Here is a 10,459-nt window from a genome sequence, read left to right as displayed (position 1 = left end):
CAAAACTGCAACTTCACTTCATCTTTTTTTCCTCTATTTTGTTTGTTTCTTCCAGGTTCCTTACTTGAACCAATCCGACGCCATCTGGTAAGCCTTCATTTCTCAATCGCACCTATGAAATCTTTTTTTTTTTCCTGCAAAAACCTTCACGCCCCCTCGCGCTTTCCTTTTTTTTTTTTTTTTTTTGGTTGTTTCTTTCCTTCCCTTCCCTATAAGCCGCTTCCACCCACTCATCCTCTCCTCTCCTCCGCGTCTCTCGCTTTTCCCTTGCTCATGCACACACACACACACTCTCTCTCTTCCTCATCTCCTCCTTTTCCTCCGCGCTGGTCGGTTCCGTGCTGGCTGTGCGTTAGCGGCAGGAGCAGTGGTGATAGCAGGGCTGCTGGTGGATGGTGCTAGCGTGCGTTGCGTGCTAATATTATGGGGTATTTCCTGGCGACATAGGCAGAGGTGGGTAAGCCGGGTTGGAGAGCACATAGGAGAGTCTTTCTTTTCTTACCCCTTGTTTTGGGTTTTGAATCTCCAGGATGCAGCGCTGCGTGATTGGAAGGTACAGACACACTTGTATTTGAATCAGAATACAAGGTTTTTTTTTTATTTTGCTGCAGTTGTGAGGCTAGATTTTTATAGCTTGGAATGTTTTTTTGAACTACATGTTTTTTTAAACTGTAAAATCTGACCCAGTGGTTGGATTATTATCTAGTTTTATGCGTGATTGTAATTGGCTTTTCTTGTGGTGGAGCTTTTTTAATAGAAGTCCGATGGTCACCTGTCGGAATGCGGCTCTGGAACTGTTTGGTTACACTGCAATGGTTTTCTGAAATTATATATGTTCTAATTTGAAAATGCAAATGAATTTTACAAGTATTTTTATTTGTTTAACTTTATCGTTGTGGAAATTCGCATTTTTAGACTACTAGCCTGTGGGTTTGCATTTCTGATTGATTACCCTGCAATGCATTGTTGCTATGGCTGGATTCTTATAGCACCAGTTAACAACATGTGCTCGCTTTTAATGCTACATCATGCAACTTGTTCAGCATTATGAGAACGAAATCTGCCTTGGAAATGTAATGAATGCACTTCAAAAAATATGTGCAATACGTTGTTAGATGTGTTTGATTGGCGTAATTTTGCGTAGTTTACAAAAATACAAATCGAATGCTATTGGAGCAAAGTGATCTGCTTGTGAGGTTGTATTTTTCGCATTTTCTGCAGAAATATAAGCATGAAACAAATAAATATGTACTGATATAAACTGGCAGGAATAATCAAACTTTTCTAAATCAATTAAAACTACGCAATTCAACTTTACTCTGAATTCTTGCCGTTTTAACTCTTTGACTTTTTTTGCAGTGTGCACCTGTCGGAATGCACCACTCTATCTGATTCATTACTCTGCAATGCAATAGTGCTTCTCTGAATGGTCCGTGGTCTATTAAAATGATTATCTCACTTCACAAATATATATATTAGTCTTCCCTTCTTCCTTTCTCCTTCCAAAGATGTATTAGGTGTACCTCAATTACCCAAAATGCACTCTTGCCTATAGCGCACAGAAGACGAAGAATAAACGATTTTTTTTTTTTTTGTATAATTAATTCTGTAAAAGAAAAGAAAAAAGGACAAAGGCAGAATCCGTACTGTCTTGGGAAATTAAAACCACTATTGTCAGTAATGATCCTTGACAGATTGGAAACAGTGCCTCTCATTTTGCCTCTTTGTGATTTCACGATATAGAAAAACTATTTGCGTTCATAAACTCACCTTATGATTACATTTAGATAGACCTGTGTGCTTTTAAAAATGTGTCCTCTGCATTTGACCCGCCCTCCAAGGCCACTGGGGCAAAGTTTCACCTCACAGTAAGAAGGTCCCAAGTTTGATTCCTGAACTGATGCGGCTTTTCTGTGTGGAGTTTGTATATTCTCCTCGTCTGGGTGGGTTTTATTGGACTATTCTGGACTCCTCGTGAACCTAAAAAATGTGCGTGAGTTATCTAAGCCTCCAGCTCTGTAAAGGACAAATATTGTGCAGTTTTGTATTGGTTTTGGCCTTTAAATATGCTTGTGAGTACCTTTGCTTTGGCATCTTATGATTTAGAACTTAAAATAATGGTTATCTACAGACAATAGGAGCTATATTCTTAGCTTCCCTCGCAATACTGAGAACTGGGGTTAGAATATTCTCTACCGGTAGGAGAGTTAATCGTCATAAGAGAAAAAAATAATAATAATAGCTTGGGTTGGGCAACTTTTTATGACATGCTAACCCAAGCATGCAGTCGTAATGAATGCAATTTGACGTCGGAAAAGTTTACAATGAGCCCGGCGACAATTTATGGACTTAAAAGCTGAGCAAGAGACCACTGAACTTTTACCTGTGATGTAACAATACTGGGAAATTTTAAACAAAGTGATGTACAAGCGCTGACAGGGGCAGAACTTGCGTTAAAAACAATCATGAAACAAGTGTGAATGATGCTAAATACAACTCTAGGTATGTTTGTGATGAGGGAACAATGTTATAACCTGTGTTTTAGAGGATTAGCCATTTATGCACATTTTAGCTTGTTAAGAAAAGCCAAAACACCCTAAATAAACCCACCTAGGCACAGGAAGAACATGCAAAGGCCGCACAGAATCCCCCAATAGCGTCTCTTTCTCATATGTTACATTATAGCCACGGGAAATGAAGACTTCCATTATGGTTATTAATCCATGGCAGATTCTCCCATTGTTCACGATTACTGATGGCATTATTACGATTTGAGTCAGATTACGCAGTGAAAGCCCCCGTAAACTGGAGACGAGGGTAATTAAGCTAACGCAGGGTGGTTGTTCCCTACAGCACCTCTGTGTCACAGTCTTTATTGAATTAGAGCGACACTGGTGGAGATAAAAGCAGGGGAGTCCCAGTCCTCTCCCCCAGGCGAGTGCTACCTGTGCTGGGGAGAAGGGAACAGGCAGGTAGGGGTGGGCTGGTGGGTGATGGAATTAATGTTCTGAATTTTTTTTCTTCTTTTTTTCCAATTCTGCAGAAAGAGATAATCAGATCATGTTTTTGGGATGTGACACAAATGTGCTAAAACATGCTTGTAAATGTTTCGGGTTTTTAGGTTCAAATAATGTACAAAACATCAATGGACTGGACGACAGTAGCTCAGTTGGTAGAGCTCGGCCACTGATTTGAAGGTTGGCGGTTTGAATCCCACTCTTAGTGTAAACGTTGGTTGAGTGGTTGGCTCCACTGACTCAGAGGTTGGCAGTGCGAATCCAGCTCCCACAGATGAAGGATGTTGTTGTGTCCTTGGGAAAGACGCCTAATATGATCATTTAAAATTGATCACAAAAGTAGTTGAAGATTGCACAACACATTTCAGTTTATCAACTTCTTTTAGATTTTGCTATAATAAATAAAACTACAAACCTACTCAAAATTCAAATTAAAGTGGGACTGAACATCTAAACTTCGCCCACAGTCACATCTCAAATCGAGCTGCTAAAGTGGGCGGGGTCTGGAGGACTAAAGGACAGGGTGAGCGGAGAGGAGGGGCGGAGTCTGGAGGTATAAGGAGCAGTGTGATTGGTCTAACATATATCTACACTTCAAGCTCCGCCCGTATAGCCAGGTGTTTGTAATCAGAAACAGGGCAGTCTTGTGTGACGTCACGTAGTACTTGAAATTACAGACGCCACTGAAGGCAGCACAAATTTTGATTTAGGCGAGAAAGCTGTATATTTACCTAGTTTGCACTAAATTTGCAAGAAAAACTAAACAAAAACAAAAACAAGGAACAGTAGATGATGCTATTCAAACACCATATACACAGTGCAGTAGCGGAAAAAAGTACATCTTCAAAATTATTATTATTATTATCTTATTTTAGACAACGTGTTGCCACCTCCTGTTCTTAGAGGTTGCAAAATATTTTAAGATTTGAAGACTTGGGTGTTGTGAGAAAACTGCACATCATGGTTAGCCAACAAAGTAACTTATTTCATATTTATCAGATCAAACATAGGTGTCTTGGACTGCATTCACTCTCTCTTTTAGTCCTGTTTTAGCCTGGTCTAGTCTAACTTCAGGGTCACTTCCAGTTTTGATGTGATGTGTGCAGGTGTGAACGCCGCGCTTAGTGAAAATTGCCGTGAACATTGCCCGTCAACAAAGCTCTGCGCTGCACCCAGGACAGCACCAGTAAAACAGCTATGAGTTCTGACTAGCTTTAATTAGACTGACCCAAGCCACTGCACGCTAGCTTCATTATTTTGAATTTGACTTGGCACACAAAATGATGAAACATGCTGAAATCCAGGCTCTTCTTCTGTCTTTATCACCTATAACTGGCCCAGCATCATCAGGCCTCATCATCAGAAGTTAGTTTAGTAATGTTACTTTAGACTGCACTGGCACTGTGTAATGATAGGCTGCAGGTGCTGGGGTTTAGGTAGTGTCCATTCAGATCAGAGCTAGTCCTTTTAGGTTTATTTTCAAGTGCTTGTATTTGTAGGATCTGATCATAGTTTTACATCAGTCAACTGTCAGTTTGTGGGAAAGACAGCAGCAGTGAATACTAAATAGTTATACTTCATCAACAACAAAGGCTGCTTTCTGACAGATAAAACCTTCATTTCACTAAATAAAGGTTTTGTCATCTATTTTTATAAGTCTAATCATCTCATCTTGTGCAGTTTAGACCAGCTTTGGCCCTTGCTAACATTATGGTCGTTATGTAATAGTTATGAAATGATCTTACATATGTCACAGGCCTGTCTGTTGCCTGTGTCCAACCAGAAAGTAGAATTATAAAGCAGCATCTCAAGACTTCTGGTTAAAGCTTGAGCACAAGTAGGTCTTCCAAATGGACAATGACCCGAAGCATACTGGACAACTGGTTACAAAGTGGCTTAAGGATAACAAAGTCAATGTTTTGGAGTGGCCATCACAAAGCCCTGATCTCAATCCAATAAAAAATTTATGGGCAGACCTGAAAAGACATGTGCGAGCAAGGCACCCTACAAACTTGGCCCAGTTACACCAGTTCTGTCTGGAGGAATGCGCCAAAATTTCTGCCAACTACTGCAGAAGCCTGTGGAGGGATATCCAATATGTTTGGCCAATGTCATACAGTTCATAGGCAATGGTGCCAAATATTAATGAAATGTATGTAAACTTCTGACTTTGAAGAAAGTCATGAAAAATTGTCTGAAAAAATCCTTCTCTCATTGTTCTGGCATTTAGCAAATAAAAATATTTTTTGTAATCCTAATTGACCTAAAACAGGCAAAGTTTGGTTTGATTTCACGTCAAACAGTGAGAAAAAAAAGCATATGCGTCTTTTTATATGATGTATGGAAACTTCTGGTTTCAACTGTATATTAAAGGTCCCGTATTACACTTTTTTCTGATCTATGCCATTACAAACATACCTGGAGTTGTGTTTTGTTTCACTCACACACAAACCCTGCATATTTAGACTGAGTTCTTCTCTCAAACTGAAAACACTCTGTTCTACCTTGTGATGCCATGTGTTAATACAGGAAGTGCTCCGCTGTGTGTTTAAACTCCACACACCTTCACTAGAATCATTTGGATAAATCAGCCCTGACATGTCCAATCTCTACTAAATAACACCACTTCATGACATCACAATGTGGAACAGAGTATTTTGAGCTTTGGAGATGTAGACCGACTAATAATAAAGGATTACTCAAACATGAATGAAACAAAACACAACTCCAACTCCTGTTTTTGAGGAGGTAACAGAATTATAACATGGCTTAAAGCTCACAAGAGTCAGTTTTGTATAATATAGGAACTGTGTTTTAGTGAAATGAGTTTTCTAATCTGTTATACACTGTAAGCCATAACGGCCCACTTGCAATACATTAGAGACCAGTTCCTATAGTCTCCACAGACCAACCTAGCCGTAGTGTTAAGCTTTCAACTACCAACCATATAAGTGTTTATCTCCTGGGCATTTCCACACAGTATATGAAGCCTGCACTTTGGCTCCTGCCCTGAGCGTATATACAGAGGCAGCGGAGGTGGACAAATCCTATTGTCAAACTCACGTCCCAGAGGCAAAGCAGTGAAATAAACATGTTCTAGTGCCATCGGCGCTTTGTGCACCTCAGAAGTCATTTTGTACCTTATTCTCAACCTTTATGAGGGACTTTAAGATCTCGATATGCTTCATTTTATTGCATGGGGAGCACTAATTTAAGTTAACGGTGGTGCAGCGGGTTAAGCAATCACCTGCCAACCAGAGGAGAAGAGGATTAAGTTTTAAGGGGGCATACTGGTGATGTTGTGTTTATGGGCAAGACACTTCAGCCACATAACTCACAGTCGCAGTACTTGGCAGGTTGAGACAGACTATAAAGCATCTCAGTTTATATAACATCATTAAATATATACATTAAAATAAATAACTAATTCATTTGAAATCCAATTTTAAAATGCTTGTTTAAAATACATTTAATTTTAATTGTAAACAGAAAATGTTCAGTTATCTTTTTTAGACTGTACCACTGCAAGAAAACGTGCATTTAAATGTATTTAGGAACTTTATGTATGATTTCGATTTTAAATTGCATGACCCCAGTTACAAGGTATAATATAGCTTTCACTGATAACAACTGTAATGGTGATTCATTCAGCATTGTTTATGTTATAATTTAGTGTTTTAGTTGTCAAGATGATTATCCAATCAGAAAGCAGAATGAGTCTCAAATTTGGGTTGACAGTTTCAATGTTGAAATCCAGTTGGTTAAAACCTAAAAGGACTCTCTTTATTTTTCAGGCTGATAAAAAGCATTGATATATGATTGATATGATTTTTAATATGTACTTGTGTCCTATATCTTACACACCAGCCTTATGTAAATGCGAGTGTTAATAAGTAATACGATTTTAATTATTATAGCAATTACTGGTCTGCATTGATTCCCTACATCACAATATTGCATTGATTTAGTGACCGTTAGACTGCACAGTGCTGAAGCAGGCAGTACTGTGGTTACAGCCAGGGCTGTACGCTATATATGAAATGCTGAGTCCTGGTTTAGTCCTGGTTTAGTCCTGGTTTAGTCCTGGTTTAATCCTGGTGTAGTCTTGGTTTAGATCTAGTGAAGCCCTGGGATAGACCTGGTTTAGACCTGCTATAGTCCTGGTGCACTCCTAGTCAAATCCTGGTTTAGTCCTTATGGAGACTTCGTTTGGTCCTGGTTTAGTACTGGTGTAATCCCAGTTTAGTCCACGCATAGTCCTGGTTTAAATCTGTTCTAGTCCTGGTTTAGACCTGGTTTAGACCTGGTTAGTCCTGGTTTAAACCCAGCATTCTCTTACAGTTTGAAGCTGATTCATACTTAATCATGTCATGGTTTAGTATACTCATTTCAGCCATTTTGTTGAGTTCTATTTTCGTATTTGTACTTCAAAACATTACTAATGCTATTTTCTATTATTATTAAATACAAGGAGTCATAGTGGTTCAAGAAATTACTCAACTAAGAATAAAAAAGTATTCAGTGACAGTGACTGTGTGGAAGTAACATTTGAATTATATTTTAAAGTTAATGTAATTGTAATGAGAAGATAAAATAATTCACAAATCTGGTATCTGGTATTTTCAAAGGATAGACACAAAATGAGACAAACTAAATCATATCTGAAGGAGCGGTACAAGAAACACAAATGTTCAAATCACTTCATATTGTCAACATAAAGCTTTTGTCATTTACTCCCAGTGGGAAGAGGGACCCTTAAGTAAGAGTACTGTTACACTGTACAATATATGACTAGTTGAAGTAGTATTGAAACCATGGTGTCTGAAAAAAAATATGAGGCGTCCTGGCCAATTAGCAAAGGCGTCAGATCTGGGAATGGAACCAGCGACCTTCTAGCTGCGGGGTGATAGAGTCCACTCGCTCTCTGTGCCTTATCAGCATTCAGACACAGTCACCACAACAAAAGCAGCCAGCCAAAACATGACATCAGCAGCTCCGCTCATAACCAGGTTTGGGCCGTCCTGATTGGATTTCAGCATTTCCACGACGATAAGCAAACTCTTTTCTTCTATTAAAACAGTGACAGTGACACAATATGAAGGATCACTGTCTTTTTTAAAATAGCTTTGGAATGGAAGATACTATTTTACTATACTGTTTTATTTAGTATTTCATAGGCGTTTGAATCGAGTGTTGTCATGATACAAAAAGATTTAATTCTGTTTCGATATTAAGGAATAGACTCGATACTGATACTATGATTAGACAACAGAATGTGATTTTCAGCATTAAATCATAATACTTTCTTATATCTGTGTAATCCCTCAGTGTGCAGTAGGTCCATAGTGGTCCATGGTGTATACTAGTCTATGTGTCTTATACTTGTTATGACACAGCTCAAATTCATTCTAAAGCATTCAGGAAAGGTTCGTTTCTGTCATGATTCTTTTGACGACTCTATTCGAAGACAAGATGTGCTCCTCCGTGTTTTTAAAGCCCATCATGTTCACTGCAAAGCATCAGTGTGTTATGTCTCTAATCAAGTTGTTACATTTTGTCTCATTTAAAAGGAGCTTTGTATAAAAATAAACTGCAGTTCTTGTCTAACTATAGTGTTCTGCAAGTGTTCTATATATATATGACCATTCTTGGAGTTGAAAAGAATAATAGTGTTTACATTGGATGCTCAAATTGTAAGGTTGCTGTCCAAAACTGTTTTTCATAAGTGGAGCATCAGTCACCTGTTTGTCTCCATGGAGATGTCATTGCTTTGCCTGGGATGTTCCACAGTAAATTATTTAACTTATCTCCATGCGTCAAGCAGGTTAAGTCACCAGACTAAGTTACAGGTCAGATCTGTGCAGAGGTGGGCCCATTCACGTGTTTTTTCAAGGTATTTTTTGCCTTAACACCTGTAGTTTAACAAATGCAAAATAATGTATGTTGTATGTTGTTCTGTAGAAACGTCCATTCAAATGGAGACCAGAAATGTTACGTAGTGCATCTTTAGATATTCCATGTCCCCAGAGACAGATTCCATGCCCAGATCTCTCTTCGTAGATTTCCTGGTCAGTCTATGTTCCTGCCTTCATCTATGGTCATGAGGTTTAGGTAATGACTGAAAGGACAAGATCGTGGATACAAGTGGTCAAAATTAGCTCTGAGTAGAGCCGCTGCTCCTCTACATTGAAAAAAGCCAGCTGAGGAGGCTCATGCATCCCTTCTGGATGGCTCCTGGATTGTTCCCTGGGAAAGTAGAGAGGCCCCGGAGGAGTCCCAGTACACACTGTAGGGACTATGTCTCTCGGCTAGCCTGGGAACACAGTGGAGTTCCACCAGAGGAGCTGGAGGAAGTGTCTGGAGTGAGGGAAGTCTGGGAGTCCCTGCTGAGACTAATGCCGCCACAAGCTGCCCCTGATAAGCAGAAGAAGATGAATGGATGGATCTTTAGATATTTTAATCCTATTTTCTTTTTTTACAATATTGCCTCTAACTTCTCATTTTAGTAACTGTATAAATATGATGTGTAAATAAGTATGTCCCGTCATAATGAGCTGCTTAAACACAGTTATGATATAGCCTGGGGTAAACAAACATAGGAGTGAACAGTATTGGAGTTGAAAGCGTGATGTGGATGTATTTATAGAGATAATAATGCAGGTCACATGTGCTATTTTTACTCCTCACTGTGATCAAGGGTGTTTTAAAAACAAGGGCGAATGTACTCACTCCATGTTTATACAGTAGCTACTGCTCTGTAACAACCACTACTACTACTACTACTACTATCACTGCTGCTTCAATGTACAGTACATTCTTACAGCAGGTTTTGTAGTCATTCTGGCCTTTTAAGTTCAATCTTGATTTGGTCCTGGTTTTGTATTGTCTTGGTTAAGTCCTTGTTTGGTTCTGTCTTGGTTCAGTCCAATTATGGTTCAGTCCTGGTTTAGTCCAGCCTTGATTTATTCCAGTCTTGGTTTAGTCCTGGTTTAGCCCTATATTACTAAAGTCAGTGTTTATGAAGTCCAATTTTGAAAACAGTCCTGGTTGGTTTAGTCTTCTTGGTTCAATCCTGGCTTGGTCCCGTCTTGGTTCAGTCCAGGTTCAGTTTAGTCTTGATTCAGTCCTGGTTTTGTCCAGTCTAAGTTCTGTCCTAGTTTACTTGAACTTGTGTTCATTAAGGCAATTTTTATACAGTTTAGTATCTTGTTTCAAGCTTGTTTCATCCTGGTTTTAGTCTTGTTTCAGTACTGGTTTAGTCCACTCTGGGTTCAGTCCTGGTTTAGTCCAACTTTGCTTGAGCCCAGGTTTCAGTCTTGGTTCAGTCCTAGATTACTCAAGTCTGTATTTATTAAGTCCAATTTTGATCCAGTCTTGTTTCAGTTCTGGTTTAGTTCGGTCTTGGATCATCCTTATTTTGTCCAGTCTTGTTTCAGTCCTGG

General features: G+C 39.1%; 1 protein-coding gene across 1 annotated transcript in view; it reads left to right on the top strand.

Annotated features, from left to right (window-relative positions):
* Nucleotides 1-486: 486 nt before the first annotated feature.
* The window catches only part of si:dkey-174m14.3 (uncharacterized protein LOC563117 homolog), a 58,065-nt gene continuing 48,092 nt past the window's right edge, over nucleotides 487-10,459 (top strand). The window contains exon 1 of the mRNA XM_033991445.2: nucleotides 487-553. The gene's annotated coding sequence lies outside the window, so the exon portion shown is untranslated. The remainder of the gene's footprint in view (nucleotides 554-10,459) is intronic.

The sequence above is a fragment of the Periophthalmus magnuspinnatus genome, chromosome 24 (genome assembly GCF_009829125.3).
Source record: "Periophthalmus magnuspinnatus isolate fPerMag1 chromosome 24, fPerMag1.2.pri, whole genome shotgun sequence".
Classification (NCBI taxonomy): domain Eukaryota; kingdom Metazoa; phylum Chordata; class Actinopteri; order Gobiiformes; family Gobiidae; genus Periophthalmus; species Periophthalmus magnuspinnatus.
Note: the sequence above shows the minus strand (reverse complement) of the source record. Positions and strands in the feature narration are given on the sequence as shown.